The 19,822-nt window shown below is 41.9% G+C and overlaps 1 non-coding gene and 1 pseudogene across 1 annotated transcript; one reads left to right on the forward strand and one right to left on the reverse strand.

The window, feature by feature from the left end:
- Window positions 1–2,761: 2,761 nt before the first annotated feature.
- Window positions 2,762–2,869, reverse strand: LOC148547280 (small nucleolar RNA R71). The gene has a single exon (XR_015897956.1). It is a non-coding gene; the product is annotated as a small nucleolar RNA R71 (small nucleolar RNA).
- A 756-nt stretch (window positions 2,870–3,625) lies between these two features.
- On the forward strand, window positions 3,626–4,540 carry LOC148547281 (uncharacterized; annotated as a pseudogene).
- The last annotated feature ends 15,282 nt before the right edge of the window (window positions 4,541–19,822 follow it).

Consider the following 19,822-nt stretch of genomic DNA (forward strand, 5'->3'; position numbering starts at 1 on the left):
CTCCCATTCCGTGGTATCAAAGTCTTCGTGGTATAAGCTAGAATTGATGGCGGCATTCATGAGAATCCGGAAAGTCTAAACCTTGTCTGTGGTATTCCGAGTAGGATTCAAGGATCGAATGACTGTGACGAGCTTCAAACTCGTGATTACTGGGCGTGATGACAAGCGCAAAAGGATAGAAGATCCTATTCCTGTATGATCGAGAACCGACAAATGATTAGTCGTGCTGTGACAGAGCATTTTGGACCATTTTCACTGAGAGGACGGGATGTAGCCATTGACAACGGTGATGCCCAACATACAGCTTGCCATGGAAAGGAGTAAGAAGGATTGAAGGAAGGCAGTAGGAAAGCAGAGATCCAACAGGGACAACGCATCTCCATACACTTATCTGAAATTCTCACCAATGATTTACATAAGTATTTCTATCTTTATTTTCCGTTTATTTATTATTATTATTCGAAAACTCCATAACCATTTATTATCCGCCTAACTGAGATTTACAAGATGACCATAGCTTGCTTCATACCAACAATCTACGTGGGATCGACCCTTACTCACGTAAGGTATTACTTGGACGACCCAGTGCACTTGCTGGTCAGCTACACGGAGTTGTGACAAATTATAAATTAAGATTAGAGCACCAAAATTTTGGAGCCATTACCAGAGATCACAATTTCGCGTACCAAGTTTTTGGCGCCGTTGCCGGGGATTGTTCGAGTTTGGACAACTGACGGTTCATCTTGTTGCTCAGATTAGGTAATTTTCTTTTGTTTTATTTTCAAAAATCTTTCAAAAAATTATTCCTTTTGTTTTCGAAAAAAAATATACAAAAATCTAAAAAAAAATAATAATAAAATCATAAAAATAAAAAATTTATTTTGTGTTTTTTGTTTGAGTCTAGTGTCAATTTTTAAGTTTGGTGTCCATTGCATGTTTGTAAATTTTTCCTTAATTTTCGAAAATTCATCATATGTTTTTCATGATCTTCAAGTTGTTCTTGGCCAGTCTTCTTGTTTGATCTTCATATTTTCTTATTTTGTGTCTTTTCTTATTTTTCATATGCATTTTCAATTTGTTAGTGTCTGAAGTTTGCAAATTTCTAAGTTTGGTGTCTTGCATGTTTTCTTTGCATCAAAAATTTTTCGAAAATATGTTCTTGATGTTCATCATGATCTTCAAAATGTTCTTGGTGTTCATCTTGACATTCATAATGTTCTTGCATGCATCATTGGTTTTGATCCAAAATTTTCATGTTTTGGGTCATAACTGTGTTTTTCTCTCTCATCATTAAAAATTCAAAACTAAAAAAAATATCTTTTCCTTTTTTCTCTCAAAATTTCAAAAATTTGGATTGACTTTTTCAAAAATTTTTAAAATTAGTTGTTTTTTGTAAGTCAAGTCAAATTTTCAATTTTAAAAATCTTATCTTTTTTAAAACTTTTTCAAAAATCAAATCTTTTTCCTTTTTTTTATGATTTTCGAAAATTTCAAAAATTATTTTCAAAATCTTTTTCTTAATTTTTTTTAAATTTTCAAAACTTAATTAACAAGTAATGTGATTGATTTAAAAATTTGAAGTTTGTTACTTTCTTGTTAAGAAAGGTTCAATCTTTAAATTCCAGAATCTTATCTTTTAGTTTCTTGTTAGTCAAGTAATCAATTTTAATTTTAAAAAATTAAATCTTTTTAATTATATCTTTTTATCATATCTTTTTCAAAATTTTATCTTTTTCAAAAATTTTATTTTAGAATATCTTTTCCAACTTCTTATCTTCTTATCTTTTCAAATTGATTTTCAAACCTTTTTAAATTTATCTTATCTTTTTGTTTGTTTCTTATCTTTTTCAAAACCACCTAACTACCCTTCTCTTTCTAATTTTCGAAAATTCCTTCCCTCTCTTTTTCAAAATTCAAATTTAATTAACTAATTGTTTTAATTTTTAATTTAATTTAATTTCAAATTCTATTTTTGAAATTTAACTTTAAATTTTATTTTATTATTTTAATTAATTTTCGAAATACCCCCTCTCTCATCCCCTTCTATTTATTTATTCATTCACTAACACATCTCCTCATCTCAAATCACTGCTCCTATCCTCACCCTTGTGTTTGGATTATCCATTCTTCTTCACCCCTATTCCCTTTCTTCTTCTACTAACAATAAGGAACCTCTTTACTGTGACATAGAGGATTCCTCTTCTTTTCTTGTTCTTTTCTCTTCTTATGAGCAGGAACAAGGAAAAATGCATTCTTGTTGAAGCTGATCCAGAACCTGAAAGGACTCTGAAGAAGAAACTAAGAGAAGCTAAATTACAACAATCCAGAGACAACCTTACTGAAAAATTCGAACAAGAAAAGGAGATGGCAGCCGAACCTAACAACAATAATGCAAGGAGGATGCTTGGTGATTATACTACACCTACTTCCAAGTTTGATGGAAGAAGCATCTCTATCCCTACCATTGGAGCAAACAATTTTGAGCTGAAACCTCAACTAGTCGCTCTAATGCAACAGAACTGCAAATTCCATGGACTTCCATCAGAAGATCCCTATCAGTTTTAACTAATTCTTGCAGATCTGTGAGACTGTAAAGACGAATGGAGTAGATCATGAAGTCTACAGGCTCATGCTTTTTCCTTTTGCTGTAAGAGACAGAGCTAGAACATGGTTGGACTCACAACCTAAGGACAGCCTGGACTCCTGGGATAAGCTGGTCACGGCCTTCTTGACTAAGTTCTTTCCTCCTCAAAAGCTGAGCAAGCTTAGAGTGGATGTTCAGACATTCAAGCAAAAAGATAGTGAATCCCTCTATGAAGCTTGGGAAAGATACAAGCAGATGACCAAAAGGTGTCCTCCTGACATGCTTTCAGAATGGACCATTCTGGATATATTCTATTATGGTCTGTCTGAGTTCTCCAAGATGTCGCTGGACCATTCTGCAGGTGGATCCATTCACCTAAAGAAAACGCCTGCAGAAGCTCAAGAACTTATTGACATGGTTGCAAATAATCAATTCATGTACACTTCTGAGAGGAATTCCGTGAATAATGGGACACCTCAAAGGAAGGGAGTTCTTGAAATTGATGCTCTAAATGCCATATTGGCTCAGAACAAAGTGTTGACTCAGCAAGTCAACATGATTTCCCAAAGTCTGAATGGATGGCAAAGTGCATCCAACAGTACTAAAGAGGCATCTTCTGAAGAAGAAGCTTATGATCCTGATAACCCTGCAATAGCAGAGGTAAATTACATGGGTGAACCTTATGGAAACACCTATAATTCATCATGGAGAAATCATCCGAATTTCTCATGGAAGGATCAACAAAAGCCTCAACAAGGCTTTAATAATGGTGGAAGAAACAGGCTCAGCAAGCCTTTTCCATCATCTTCTCAGCAACAGACAGAGAATTATGAACAAAATACCTCTACTTTAGCAAACTTAGTCTCTGATCTGTCTAAGGCCACTTTAAGTTTCATGAGTGAAACAAGGTCCTCCATAAGAAATTTGGAGGCACAAGTGGGCCAGCTGAGTAAGAAAATCACTGAAACCCCTCTTAGTACTCTCCCAAGTAATACTGAAGAGAATCCAAAAAGAGAGTGCAAGACCATTGATATAATCAACATGGCCGAACCTAGAGAGGAAGGAGAGGACGTGAATCCCAATGAGGATGACCTCATGGGACGTCCCTCAAGCAAGAAGGAGTTCCCTATTAAGGACCCAAAGGAATCTGAGGCTCCTATAGAGACCATAGAGATTCCAGTAGACCTCCTTCTGCCATTCATGAGCTCTGAAGACTATTCTTCCTCTAAAGAGGATGAAGATGTAACTGGAGAGCAAGTTGCTCAATATCTAGGAGCCATCATGAAGCTGAATGCCAAGTTGTTTGGTAATGAGACTTGGGAAGACGAACCTCCCTTGCTCATTAGTGAACTAGATACATGGGTTCAGCAAACCTTACCTCAAAAGAAACATGATCCTGGAAAATTCATAATACCCTGTACCATAGGCACCATGACCTTTGAGAAGGCTCTGTGTGACCTGGGGTCAGGAATAAATCTTATGCCACTCTCTGTAATGGAGAAGCTGGGGATCTTTGAGGTACAGGCTGCCACATTCTCATTACAATTGGTAGACAATTCAGTAAGACAAGCTTATGGAATGGTAGAGGACGTGTTAGTAAAGGTTAAAGGCCTTTACATCCCTGCTGATTTCATAATCTTAGACACTAGGAAGAAGGAGGATGAATGCATCATCCTTGGAAGACCCTTCCTAGCCATAGCAGGAGCTGTGATTGATGTTGACAGAGGTGAATTAGTCCTTCAATTAAATGGGGACTACCTTGTATTTAAAGCCTAAGGCTATCCTTCTGTAACAATGGAGAGGAAGCATGAAAAGCTTCTCTCAGTACAGAGTCAAATAAAGCCCCCACAATCAAACTCTAAGTTTGGTGTTGGGAGGCCTCAACCAAACTCTAAGTTTGGTGTTGAATCCCCACATCCAAACTCTAAGTTTGGTGTTGGGAGTCTACAACATTGACCTGATCACCTGTGTGGCTCCATGAGAGCCCACTGTCAAGCTATTGACATTAAAGAAGCGCTTATTGGGAGGCAACCCAATTTTTATTTATCTAATTTTATTTTTATTTTATTGTTCTTTTATGTTTTATTAGGTTCATGATCATGTGGAGTCATGAAAAAAATACAAAAATTAAAAACAGAATAAAAAATAGCAGAAAAAAAATCACACCCTGGAGGAAGGACTTACTGGCGTTTAAACGCCAGTAAGGAGCATCTGGCTGGCGTTCAATGCCAGAACAGAGCATGGATCTGGCGTTGAACGCCAGAAACAAGCAACATCCTGGCGTTTGAACGCCAGAAATATACCCAGAGAAGAGCTGGCGCTGAACACCAGAAACAAGCATGGAACTGGCGTTCAACGCAGAAACATGCTGCAGATGGGCGTTCAACACCCAGAACAAGCATCAATTCGGCGTTTAAACGCCAGAATTGTATGCAAAGGCATTTTACATGCCTAATTGGTGCAGGGGTGTAAATCCTTGACACCTCAGGATCTGTGGACCCCACAGGATCCCCACCTACCTCCACTCACCTTCTCCCCTCTTCTCAACCCTCTTCACACAATCCCATAAACACTCTTCCCCAAAAAGCCTTCACCAATCACCTCAGTCTCTCTTCCCCATCACCTCTTCACCACTCACATCCATCCACCCTTCCCCATAAACCCCACTGTTCATACCCTGGGTCGAGCTATCCGACCTGGGATGGTCGGCGATGCAGCGACCGACCTGTTAAAGTCAGGCGGACCGACTTCGTCACAAAGAACTCGGCCATATCGACAGGAAAGCCCAATAAAGGGCCCAAATAGAGGAACACGACCCAAATCCAAAGGTAATCCCAGCCTATAGAGATAAAGGCAGTTCCCTTGAAGATAAGCTGACTTCATCCAAAACAGGATAAGATAAGATAAGATAACTAACTTATCTTATCAGAAAGATCAGCCCACACTACTATAAATACACTGGAGCACCCAGGTATAACTCATACTCTGATTCTACATAAAACCTGTTTAATACCCATGCTAACTTAAGCATCGGAGTCTCTTGCAGGTACCCCCACCCTCCGGTGGCCAAGGATCAGCAGCGCAGCAAGTCCAACAAGTCGGACACAACAGCTCCGGCTGCCACCAGCCAACCGGACACGTCATCTCCGACCAGTACCGAAGATCTCATCCGAGATCGACCTCCAGTTTCAGGTAACCCTTGGAACATTGGCGCCGTTGCCGGGGAACCTGAAAGTCATCCCAAAATCATGGCGGACGGCCATGACAACGACCACGACTCGGATCTGGAGAACAGAACACCGCACAAGAACGCGGACACTACGCTAAAGGATACTCCGGAATCCAACGGAAACAAAAACTCATCAAATCCGGGAGCCATGGAAGCACTTCAAGATCGCTTAAAGCAACTTGAGAAAAAAACCCAGCAACAACGAGAGATCGGAAAGGATCTACAAAGAGAGGTACGGCGACATCGAGAACTAGAAGAAAAACTACAGCAGTTAGAGGCCGACCTCAAATCAAAAGCTCCTCGAACCACTCCTGAGGAAATTCACGCAAAGAACAGGATCCATTCACCAGGGAAATCATGAAGACCAAAATCCCAAAGGATTTCAAGCTCCCGGATATGGTTTTGTATGAGGGCACTACAGATCCCAACCATCATCTCAGCAATTTTAGAAGCAGAATGTACCTTACCGACGCCTCAGATGCCGTTCGCTGCAAAGCTTTTCCGACAACTCTTACGAAAACGGCGATCAGATGGTTCGACAACTTACCTCCGAAGTCCATCTCAAACTTCGACGACCTGGCCAAAAAGTTCCTGGCCAGATTCTCCATCCAGAAAGATAAGGCCAAGCACGCACCCAGCCTACTAGGGATCAAGCAAGGAGATCGGGAGAGCCTCCGCAACTACATGGAAAGATTCAACAAAACATGCATAGACATATAAAGTTTACCAACAGAGGCTGCCATTATGGGGCTTATTAATGGCTTACGAGAGGGACCATTCAGCCAATCTATATCAAAAAAGTATCCCACCTCCTTAGATGAAGTACAGGAGCGAGCAGAAAAATACAACAACATGGAAGAGAACGCTCGGCTAGGAGAAACCTCAAAATTCGGAACCTCCTACCGAGACAAAGACAAGGACTCCAAAAGAAAAGAAGATCAACAGGGTGAGAAAATCAAAAAATACCACAACTACACTCCTCTCAAAGCATCCCTGGTCAACGTGTACAAAGAAGTCTGCCATACAGAAAAAATCCCCCCAGCACGACCACTCAAAGGCAAAAGGGGAGGAGAAAATCGAAAGGAATATTGCGACTACCATCGAATTCGAGGGCACTCTACCAACGAATGCTTCGACTTGAAAAATATCATAGAAAAATTGGTAAGAGAAGGAAAATTAGATCGATTTCTGGCCACCCGAGATGATGACCAAAGAAAAAGACGGAGAGACGAAGATGATGGACGAGCTGAACGGTCACCTCGGACACCAGAAAAATACGTCCACATGATACACGGCGGATTCGCAGGAGGTGGGATCTCCAAATCGTCCCGAAAAAGATATCTCAAAGAAGTATATCATGTTGAGGGAAAGGAGGAAGCACCCAACCTCCCGGCGATAACATTTACTAAAGAAGACGCATCCAGCATCATCTCGGGACATGACGACCCCATGGTCATCACTGTTATACTGGCAAATGCCAATCTACACCGCACACTAGTAGACCAAGGGAGTTCTGCCGACATCTTATTCAAAACGGCTTTCGACAAGCTCAGTTTAGACGAAAAGGAACTTAAAGCATACCCGAACAATCTGTTTGGACTAGGAGACACTCCGATACAACCATTGGGATACGTATCACTGCACATTACTTTTGGAAAAGGAAACCAAACTAGGACCCTCAAAATAGACTACATTGTGGTCGACGTAAGCTCAGCCTACAATGCTCTCATAGGTCGGACAACACTCAATCAACTCGGCGCAATAGTCTCAACTCCGCATCTATGCATGAAATTCCCAACTATAGAAGGGATAGCCACGATAAAAGTAGATCAAAAGACGGCACGTCACTGTTACAACGAGAGCTTAAACCTCAAAGGCAGAGGAGAAGAGTTTCATACAATTGAGCTTGGTGGAGCACAGCATCGAGAAGAACTCCGTCCACACCCAGAAGGTGAGGTAGAGAAGGTTCAGATTGGAGACACCCTGGACAAAACGACTAATATCGGCACGGTCCTAAAAGGAGATTCAAAAGAATTACTGATACAGTTCTTACGAGATAATGTCGATCTCTTCGCATGGAAAGCCGCAGACATGCCAGGCATAGACCCTAAGCTAATGTGCCACAAGTTGGCGGTCTATCCAGGATCTCGGCCGGTGCAGCAGAAGCGAAGAAAACTCGGACTAGAACGATCCCAAGTTGTGGAAGAACAAGTACAAACGTTACTGGAGGCAGGATTCATAAGAGAAGTCAAGTACCCGCTATGGCTAGACAACATCGTCTTGGTGAAAAAATCAAACGGGAAGTGGCGCATGTGTACCGATTACACCGATCTCAACAAAGCCTGCCCAAAAGATCCATACCCACTACCAAGTATCGACGCTCTGGTAGACGCTTCCTCTGAATATAGATACCTCTCGTTTATGGACGCCTATTCGGGATACAACCAAATTCCCATGAATCCACCAGATCAAGAAAAGACCTCGTTCTTAACACCAAAGGCGAACTACTGCTACATCGTGATGCCTTTCGGTCTCAAGAACGCGGGAGCTACCTATCAAAGGCTAATGAATAAAGTCTTCTCGGATCACATCGGAAAAATCATGGAAGTCTATGTGGACGACATGTTGATAAAAACACAAAGCGAAGATACACTATTATCTGACCTGGCTCAAGTGTTTGACACTATAAGGAAGCATAACATGCGACTCAACCCCGCGAAATGCACCTTGCAGTTGAAGCAGGCAAATTCTTAGGCTTCATGCTCACACAAAGGGGAATTGAAGCAAATCCAGACAAATGTCAAGCTATACTCAACATGAAGAGCCCAACCTGTGTCAAAGAAGTACAACAACTCAACGGGAGACTGGCCGCCCTATCCCGATTCTTAGCAGGAGCTGCGATAAGATCTCTCCCCTTCTATGCTACTTTAAGAAAGGGAAAATAGTTCGAATGGACGACAGAATGTGATCAAGCTTTCCGAGACTTCAAGGAGTTCTTAGGACGGCCACCTATCCTATCTCGACCACGAGAAGGAGAACCACTCATATTATATCTCGCAGTAGGAAGCTGGGCGATAGCCTCAGCACTAGTCAGAGAAGACGAAAATGGGCAACAACCCGTCTACTTCATTAGTAAAGCACTACAGGGATCCGAGCTGAACTACCAGAAAATAGAAAAATTTGCCTATACTCTCATCCTAACATCTCGACGGCTCCGCCCGTACTTCCAGGCTCACACCATTAAGGTTAGAACTAACCAGCCCATAAAAGGAATATTGCAGAAAACAGATTTAGCAGGCAGAATTCTACAATGGGCAGTCGAGTTGTCAGAATTCGACCTCCAATACGAAGCTCGGACGGCCATCAAGTCACAGTATCTGGCCGACTTCATTGTAGAATTCACAGATACCCTGGAAACTCCCACAGAATGGGATCTCTACGTGGACGGTTCCTCAAATAAAACTGGGAGCGGCGCAGGCGTAATAATAGAAAGTAACCAAGGAACCCAAGTTGAGCTCTCCCTTAAGTTCGGGTTCCTGGCCTCCAATAACCAAGCGGAATATGAAGCATTATTAGCTGGCTTGAAGCTGGCTAAAGAGGTCGGAGCTCAAAAACTCAACATTTACAGCGATTCACAAGTGGTCACATCACAAATAACAGGGAGCTACCAAGCCAAAGACCCCACCATGAAAAAATATTTGGATAAAACCAAGGAACTACTCGAACAAATCGGGGAATACAAGATCTGCCACATACCCCACGAACAAAATGCCCGAGCTGATGCACTCTCAAAGCTAGCCAGCACCAAACCAGGGGGCAACAATAGAAGCCTCATCCAGGAAATGTTGCAAAACCCGTCAATCTCGGAAGAGGAAAAAGTCCTGGCCATAACAAGTCAGGACCAAGGATGGATGACCCCCATAATCAAATACCTCAAAGAAGGAACACTCCCCGCAGAAGAAAAGGAGGCAAAGAAGTTAAAAAGGGAGGCACAGTACTACACCATCATAAATAACATCCTGTACAAAAGAGGAATCTCAATACCTTTACTAAAATGCGTGCCGACCTCCAACACAAGGGAAGTGCTAGAAGAAATACATGGCGGCATCTGTGGCAATCATCTCGGAGCACGAGCTCTGGCCAAAAAAGTACTTCGGGCAGGATTTTATTGGCCAACTCTACAGAAAGAAGCCACAGAATTTGTAAAGACATGTCCACCATGTCAAAAACATGCCAACTTTCACATCGCCCCACCAGAAGAGCTCATCAGCGTGACTTCGCCTTGGCCGTTTGCAAAATGGGGACTCGATCTTCTCGGCCCCTTCCCAAAGGGATCAGGACAAGTTAAATTTCTCATAGTGGGAGTAGATTACTTTACAAAGTGGATCGAGGCAGAGCCCCTAGCCAATGCCACCGCTCAAAGAAGCCGGAAGTTCTTATATCGAAACATTGTCACAAGGTTCGGGGTTTCATATTCAATAACCACAGACAATGGCACCCAATTCACAGATGCAGGCTTCAGAAAACTAGTAGCCGACTTGAGTATAAAGCACTAGTACACCTCCGTCGAACATCCACAAGCCAATGGGCAGGCCGAAGCTGCCAATAAAGTCATATTGGCTGGATTAAAACGGAGATTACAAGATGCAAAGGGAGCCTGGGCAGAAGAGCTCCCACAGGTCCTGTGGGCATATCGAACAACGCCACATTCCACCACGAAGGAATCCCCCTTCCGATTAGCATACGGAACGGAGGCGATGATTCCAATAGAGATTAAGGAAGGGTCGCCCAGAGTAGTTCACTATAATGAGGACGCAAACTTCCAACTTCAGAGAGAAGAGCTCGACTTGCTACCCGAAATCCAAGAAAGAGCTCGGATCAGGGAAGAAGATCTAAAACGCCGAATGGCTTCCAGATATAATCAAAAGGTAGTGCCGAGAAATTTCACAGAAAATGATCTCATATTAATCCGAAATGATATCGGAACAACTCGACCAGGAGAGGGAAAGCTGGCAGCGAATTGGAAAGGGCCTTACCGAATTGTAGAAGTACTTGGAAAGGGCTACTACAGACTGTCTGAACTCGATGGACGAGAGCTTCCCAGGTCATGGCACGCCCGCAACCTCAGAAGGTACTACAGTTAGAAAAGATAAAAGATCTCATCATTGGATGCACTCTTTTTCCTAAAAAGGTTTTTTAATGAGGCACCAAGTTGAGACTCAGACAATCTCATATGTATATACTCGCACTCTTCCTTTAAATAAAATATATTTTAGATATTCTACAAAGATTTCAAGACGCATTAATCTGAAGTATTCATCGTCCGATTATAAAGCAACAGATCGGCAGAAAGTGAAAAACAATTTCACTGCACGATCACGATAAAGACAACCGTCCGATAAAGGTGAAAACGCGATTCACCCAAAGGACGATCTAGAAATGACAACCACTTTCTACAGATCAGCAAAGATGAACACAGAATAATGTAAGAAGTTATCGAAAGTGATCCAAAAAATAACCTGACGAGGTCTTACGGAATGCTAAAATAATAACTTAAAGACTGGCCGACATTGAAAAGTCAGACCAAGTCAACCCAAGTTATAAGTAAACCCTAGAAAGAGGTCTGGCCAACCCTATTAAAGAGAATTACTTTAACTTAGAAGGGCTCGACATGACAAAGTCAGCCCAAATTTAAAAGTTATCAACGTAGTCCCTGAAAGAGATCTGACAAAGATCCAAGAAAGAGGACTACAAATAACTTAAAGGAGACCGATATAACCAAGTCGGACTCCTACTACTTAAAAGTTATCAACGTAGTCCCTGAAGGAGATCTGACAAAGATCCAAGAAAGAGGACTACAAATAACTTAAAGGAGACCGATATAACCAAGACGGACTCCTACTACTTAAAAGTTATCAACGTAGTCCCTGAAAGAGATCTGACAAAGATCCAAGAAAGAGGACTACAAATAACTTAAAGGAGACCGATATAACCAAGACGGACTCCTACTACTTAAAAGTTATCAACGTAGTCCCTGAAAGAGATCTGACAAAGATCCAAGAAAGAGGGCTACAAATAACTTAAAGGAGACCGATATAACCAAGTCGAACTCCTACTACTTAAAAGTTATCAACGTAGTCCCTGAAAGAGATCTGACAAAAATCCAAGAAAGAGGACTACAAATAACTTAAAGGAGACCGATATAACCAAGTCGGACTCCTACTACTTAAAAGTTATTAACGTAGTCCCTGAAAGAGATCTGACAACGATCCAAGAAAGAGGGCTACAAATAACTTAAAGAAGACTAATATAACCAAGTCGGACTCCTACAACTAAAAAAGTTATAAAAGTAATCCCTGAAAGAGATCGGACAAAGATCCAAGAAAGAGGATTACGAAAATAACTTAAAGGAGACCGATAAGACCAAGTCGGACTCATACAACTGGAAAGTTATCAAAGCAATCCCTGAAAGAGACCTGACAAAGATCCAGGAAAGGGATTACAAAAATAACTTAGAAAAGGACTGCGAAAACAACTCGGAGGACTAACTTGAAGAAATCGGTTACAAATCGTCAGAAATACAAGCCGGAGCGAGAACGAACCAAAAATCAAGTTAGACCTACCTAGTCACAACCACAAAAGATTCAAGATACAAAGTACAAAGCAATCCAAAAGAGATACCAAGCCAAACACGAAAGCGCGATATCATCCACAAAGGTTATAAAAGCCTCAGAGGCCACCAAAAACCTATCTCAAAAAAGCTAAAGCATGCTACCATTTGTTTTTCATAAAAAACAAAAGTTGCTGGGCAAGCAACGGGAAAGTGCCAGCAATTAACAAAACATAAAGAGTTTAAAAAAGCCCACAAGCCGGGCCAACTACATATCCAGAATAAAGATTAAAACTAAGGGTCAGAAGATTTTTTAGCAGCATCAGGCTGAGGAGACGGGAGGCCAAGTCTGGAAAGGAACGGCATCTACAGTATCATCATCCCGGTTTAAAATCTGGCAGTCGGGGTCAGAAGCGGGAGGACCAACCTCGGCAGGTACAGCAGAAGTCGACACCTTGGTAGAGGCTGCAGGGGAGGATCGACATCATCCTCATCCTCGTCATCAGGGACAACCTTGCCATCCCTGACAACGTTCTCCAAGCTAAAGAGGGTCAGGTCGGCCTCGGGAGCAATAACCCAAACTTTTTCCCTCAGGTTCTCATAGGCAGCAGTTACACTGCCAACAAGATGACCTTGGAGTTTGGAATAATTAGCCCGGGCATTCTCCAACTCTTCTCTCAGACGCAACACCTCCCGGTAAGACGTCAAATAACTGTCCTTATGCCGCATAGCCGTGTCCTCGGCCAGTCTCAGAGAACCAGCCAGAGAAGTAGAGCTAGCCTTTTCATTCTCCAAGTCTTTCTCCAACTTGGCCACCCTTACTTCAAGTTCCTCCTTCAAGCCCTTCATCCGATCAAACTCCTGTTTGGCTTCCTCCATAAAAGATTTAGTGGCATGGAGAGGAAGACTTTGAGCAGTTCGATATAGGGCCGCCCCCATGTGTGCCAACTTGATACCACTCCGGGTGATATAATCAAAATGATGAAGAAGCGACACATCGTCCATAGGAAGAACACCATAAGGGCCGATTTGTTGATCTACAAACTCAACCGCATCAAAGTCAGGAGCATCAAGGTTGAAAGGCTCAATTGTTTTTTGCTTTTTACTAGGAGGGGCGCCGGAAGTTGCAATAGAAGATTGGGGAGGATCGGCCAGACGGACCCGAGGAGTAGGAATTACTTTCCTCGGCCCGGGAGAACTCGATATAGGAGGTTTAACTGGAGGCTGAGAAGATCCCTCTCCGGCCGCCTTGGCCGAGATATTTAAAGCAGTGGTCGCCTTCTTCGCCTTCTTATAGGCCCTCATGGAATCATTATTCTTCGACATCTCTGAAAAACACAAAAATCAAAGACAAGTTACAACACAGGAGAAGCAAAGCTCAGGAGCAAGTATAAAAACAAATTAGACAGTACCCAAAGCAGCCCGAACCAAAGATGGATCACTCAAAAATCTCTTCGTGTCCAGGTGGGGAGGCTTCCCCCACAAATCTTCAAGAACAACTACAAAGGCCCGCTCAAACTCACTAAGCATTTCCCATGTGTAACATGGCACTCTTACATTCTTTTGCCACTCCAGAGGAAAAGCAGGCTCATCATTTTCATCAAGAAAAAAGGGGTGAACCCCCTCAACGGCACGGACTCGGAAGAAATAGTTCTTAAAATCCTTAAACGACTCATCATACATGGCAAAAACTTTATGCCCCTGGGCCGACCTGAAGGAAACCCAGGAAGCTTTCTTTTTGGAGGAACCTCCAGGTTTGGCCGAGACAAAAAGATAAAGAAAAAGAGTTTCAGAAGGTGTTATGTCCAACTCCTGACAAAGAAGTTGAAATATTTTGATAAAACCCCAAGTGTTGGGATGAAGCTGGGACGGAGCAATATTGCAGGACCACAACAAGTCAGTTTCAAAAGCAATAAAAGGGAAAGTAACATTTAATTGGCTGAAGAAGTATTCATAAGCATAGAAAGAGGGACGCTCCCCCTCGACGGAAGTCGAAAAATAAACTCTCTCATCGAAATCAGGAGCAACAAGCTCGTAATCACTCTCGCGGGCACGGTTATCACAAATCCTATGGCGCTTCCTCAGCTCTGCGCAAAATTCAGCATCCATAATAGAAACACACAACAAAACAAGGGAGTCCAGCCAATCGGACATCCCCTCGGGAACTCTGGAAGACATCTCTACAATGTTATTGCGAGAAGACATGAGGCCAACTAATCCTACAAGTAAGAAAAGAAGATGGGATTACTAAAAACATCTCGGATAAGGGAGAAAATAACTCAATACGATGCAGGTGAACACACAGAAAAGGAAAACCCCAAGACTCAAACCAAAAATCTTGGGGCATCCTTTGGAGGCAGTAACAAAGCAAGGTTTCCAGGAAAATCTACAGCTCTCACCCCAGCACCTTTCGAAAAAGAAAAAGACTTCAAACAAGCAAGTATTTCCAGAAGCATAAGTCATCACAGCCAACCAAGAAGCATTCTCAAAACATCAAAACACGCCAAATGGAAAAACGTCAAAAGTACGAACTTTTGAGAAATGCGACAAAAAGCAATCAAGCAAAGCAAGGAACGAATGCAGAGTTTCTATCATATAGTAAAAAATCAGAAGCAACAAACAAAAACCGTATAAAGCCTCGATGGAAATGCTAGAGGAACACAAAAGAAAGCCAAGAAAAACGCATTTACAGCGACAAACAAATGCAAAATCACGAAAAGATTCAAACTTTCAAAACATGCAAAAGCAAAAGCTTCACCAAAAAACTAAAAGCCGTAGCAAGAAAGTTAGTACCAACCTGAAAAGGCAGCAGACTTCAGGGAAGGTGAAGAGGGACGGCGAAATCTGGAATCACTACCTCGAAGCAAAAGAGAAGACACGAGCAAAAGAAAACGTCGCTGGGCCGAAATGCGAAACCACGAACTCCAGGCAGAGGCTTCAGAAAAATCAAAAGCCGCAACACAAAGAAAAATTGAAAGCGAGAGAATGAAGGGAAAAAAGCGAAGAAGTTACGAAAAGGGCGAAAGAAGAGAAACCGTCTCTGGGTTTTTAAAATCAACATAAAGAAACGGGGCAATTAATGCTAAAATTAAAAAGCATTAAACCCTCGCACGTTCCCAAAGCACCGATATAAAAGCACGCGCTTGTAGAAGAAAACGTTCTACATTCAAAAGCTGCTACAAAAGAAGTCGACAAAATGCTTGAGTTCGGCTTCGCTACGAGAAGGACCAAAGTTAAAGGACTCGACCTCGACAAAGAAGACCGAGCTCAAGCAGGGGCACTGTTCATACCCTGGCTCGAGCTATCCGACCTGGGATGGTCGGCGATGCAGCGACCGACCTGTTAAAGTCAGGCAGACCGACTTCGTTACAAAGAACTCGGCCATATCGACAGGAAAGCCCAATAAAGGGCCCAAATAGAGGAACACGACCCAAATCCAAAGGCAATCCCAGCCTATAGAGATAAAGGCAGTTCCCTTGAAGATAAGCTGACTTCATCCAAAACAGGATAAGATAAGATAAGATAACTAACTTATCTTATCAGAAAGATCAGCCCACACTACTATAAATACACTGGAGCACCCAGGTATAACTCATACTCTGATTCTACATAAAACCTGTTTAATACCCATGCTAACTTAAGCATCGGAGTCTCTTGCAGGTACCCCCCACCCTCCGGTGGCCAAGGATCAGCAGCGCAGCAAGTCCAACAAGTCGGACACAACAGCTCCGGCCGCCACCAGCCAACTGGACACGTCATCTCCGACCAGTACCGAAGATCTCATCCGAGATCGACCTCCAGTTTTAGGTAACCCTCGGAACACCCACCTACCATCAAAATTCAAAATCAATTTCCCACCCAACCCACCCAATATGGCTGAACCTTAACCCCTCTCCCTCCACTATATAAACCCCTCCATTCTTCTTCATTTTCACACAACACAACCCTTTCTTCCCCTTCTTGGCCGAACCACAACCTTCTCTCCCTTTCTTCCATATCTTCTTCTTCTTTTTCTATTCTTTCTTCTCTTGCTCGAGGGCGAACAATATTCTAAGTTTGGTGTGGTAAAATCATAGCTTTTTATTTTTCCATTACCATTCGATGGCACCTAAGACCGGAGAAACCTCTAGAAAAGGGAAAGGGAAGACAAAAGCTTCCACCTCCGAGTCATGGGAGATGGAAAGGTTCATCTCCAAATCCCATCAAGACCACTTCTATGATGTTGTGGCCAAGAAGAAGGTGATCCCCGAGGTCCCTTTCAAACTCAAGAAAAATGAGTATCCGGAGATCCGACATGAAATCCAAAGAAGAGGTTGGGAAGTTCTAACCAACCCCATTCAACAAGTCGGCATCCTAATGGTTCAAGAGTTCTATGCCAATACATGGATCACTAGGAACCATGATCAAAGTAAGAACCCAAACCCAAAGAATTATCTTACAATGGTTCGGGGGAAATACTTAGATTTTAGTCCGGAGAATGTGAGGTTGGCGTTTAACTTGCCCATGATGCAAGGAGATGAACGCCCCTACACTAGAAGAGTCAACTTTAATCAAAGGTTGGACCAAGTCCTTAGGGAAATATGTGTGGAAGGAGCTCAATGGAAAATAGACTCCAAAGGCAAGCCGGTTCAATTAAGAAGACTGGACCTCAAGCCTATAGCTAGAGGATGGTTGGAGTTCATCCAACGCTCCATCATCCCCACTAGCAACCGATCTGAAGTTACTGTGGATCGGGCCATCATGATTCATAGCATCATGATTGGAGAGGAAGTAGAAGTTCATGAAGTCAACTCCCTTGAATTCTACAAAATAGCCGAAAAGCCCTCTCCCTTGGCAAGGCTAGCTTTTTCTCATCTTATTTGCCATCTATGTTACTCAACTGGAGCTTTTATAGAAGGAGACATCCCCATTGAGGAGGAGAAGCCCATCACTAAGAAAAGGATGGAGCAAACAAGAGAGCCTACTCATGGAGCCCAAGAAACGCATGAGGAAGCTCATCATCAAGAAATTCCTGAGATACGTCAAGGGATTCAGTTTCCTCCCAACAACTATTGGGAACAACTCAACACTTCTCTTGAAGATTTGAGTCACAACATGGATCAATTAAGGGTGGAACATCAAGAGTACTCCATCATTCTCCATGAAATTAGAGAAGATCAAAGAGCAATGAGGGAGGAGCAACAAAAACAAGGAAGAGACATAGAAGAGCTCAAGAACATCATTGGTTCTTCAAGAAGAAAACGCCACCATCACTAAGGTGGACTCATTCCTTGTTCTTAAATTTCTTCTATTTTTTGTTTTCTTTATGTTAAATGTTTATTTATGTTTTGTGTCTCTACTTCATGATCATTAGTATTTAGTAACTATGTCTTAAGGCTATGAATAATTCCATGGATCCTTCACCTCTCTTAAATAAAAAAATGTTTTAATTCAAAAGAACAAGAAGTACATGAGTTTTGAATTTATCCTTGAAGTTAGTTTAATTATATTGATGTGGTGGCAAATACTTTTTGTTTTCTGAATGAATGCTTGAACAGTGCATATGTCTTTTGAATTTGTTGTTTATGAATGTTAAAAATGTTGGCTCTTGAAGAATGATGAACAAAGAGAAATGTTACTGACAATCTGAAAAATCATAAATTTGATTCTTGAAGCAAGAAAAAGCAGTGAAAAAAAATGGCGAAAAAAAAATATAATAGAAAGAAAAAGAAAAAGCAAGCAGAAAAAGCCAATAGCCCTTAAAACCAAAAGGCAAGGGTAATAAAAAGGATCTAAGGCTTTGAGCATCAGTGGATAGGAGGGCCTAAAGGAATAAAATCCTGGCCTAAGTGGCTAAACCAAGCTGTCCCTAACCATGTGCTTGTGGCGTGAAGGTGTCAAGTAAAAAGCTTGAGACTGAGCGGTTAAAGTCATGATCCAAAGCAAAAAGAGTGTGCTTAAGAACCCTGGACACCTCTAATTGGGGACTCTAGCAAAGCTGAGTCACAATCTGAAAAGGTTCACCCAGTTATGTGTCTGTGGCATGTATGTATCCAGTGGTAATACTGGAAAACAGAGTGTTTTAGGCCACGGCCAAGACTCAAAAAGTAACTGTGTTCAAGAATCAACATACTTAACTAAGAGAATCAATAACACTATTTGAAATTCTAAGTTCCTATAGATGCCAATCATTCTAAACTTCAAAGGATAAAGTGAGATGCCAAAACTGTTCAGAGGCAAAAAGCTACAAGTCCCGCTCATCTAATTAGAATTAATATTCATTGATAGTTTGGAATTTATAGCATGTTCTCTTATTTTTATCCTATTTTATTTTCAGTTGCTTAGGGACAAGCAACAATTTAAGTTTGGTGTTGTGATGAGCGGATAATTTATACGCTTTTTGGCATTGTTTTTAGTATGTTTTTAGTAGGATCTAGTTACATTTAGGGATGTTTTCATTAGTTTTTATGCTAAATTCATATTTCTAGACTTTAATATGAGTTTGTGTGTTTTTCTGTGATTTCAAGTAAATTCTGGCTGAAATTGAAGGACCTGAGCAAAACTCTGGAAAAAGGCTGACAAAGGACTGCTGATGCTATTGGATTCTGACCTCCCTGCACTCGAAATGGATTTTCTAGAGCTACAGAACTCCAAATGGCGCGCTCCCAACAGCGTTGTAAAGTAGACATCCAGGGCTTTCCCACAATATATAATAGTTTATACTTTGTTCGAGATTTGACGACACAAACTGGCGCTCAACGCCAGTTCTACGCTGCATTATGGAGTTAAACGCCAGAAACACGTCACGAACCAGAGTTGAACGCCAAAAACACGTTATAACTTGGCGTTCAACTCCAAAAGGAGCCTCTGTACGTGGAAAGCTAAAGCTCAGCCCAAGCACACACCAAAGTGGGCCCCGGAAGTGGATTTCTGCATCAATTACTTACTTCTGTAAACCCTAGTAGCTAGTCTAGTAGAAATAGGACATTTTACTATTGTATTAGACATCTTATGCATTCTTAGTTTACCTTTGGATCATATTGATCACGTTTAGGGGGGCTGGCCTCTCGGCCATGCCTAAACCTTGTACTTATGTATTTTCAATGGTAGAGTTTCTAAACTCCATAGATTAAGGGTGTGGAGCTCTGCTGTACCTCGAGTATTAATGCAATTACTACTACTTTCTATTCAATTCAATCTATTCCTATTCTAAGATATTCGTTGCACTTCAACTTGATGAATGTGATGATCCGTGACACTCATCATCATTCTCACCTATGAACGCGTGACTGACAACCACTTCCGTTCTACCTTAGATCGGGCGCATATCTCTTGGATTGTTAACCCACGACGCATGGTTGCCTCGCCTGACAACCGAGCCTCCCATTCCATGGAATCAAAGTCTTCGTGGTATAAGCTA

Source organism: Arachis ipaensis, chromosome B8 (genome assembly GCF_059453495.1).
Source record: "Arachis ipaensis isolate K30076 ecotype BB chromosome B8, ASM5945349v1, whole genome shotgun sequence".
In the NCBI taxonomy this organism is placed as follows: domain Eukaryota; kingdom Viridiplantae; phylum Streptophyta; class Magnoliopsida; order Fabales; family Fabaceae; genus Arachis; species Arachis ipaensis.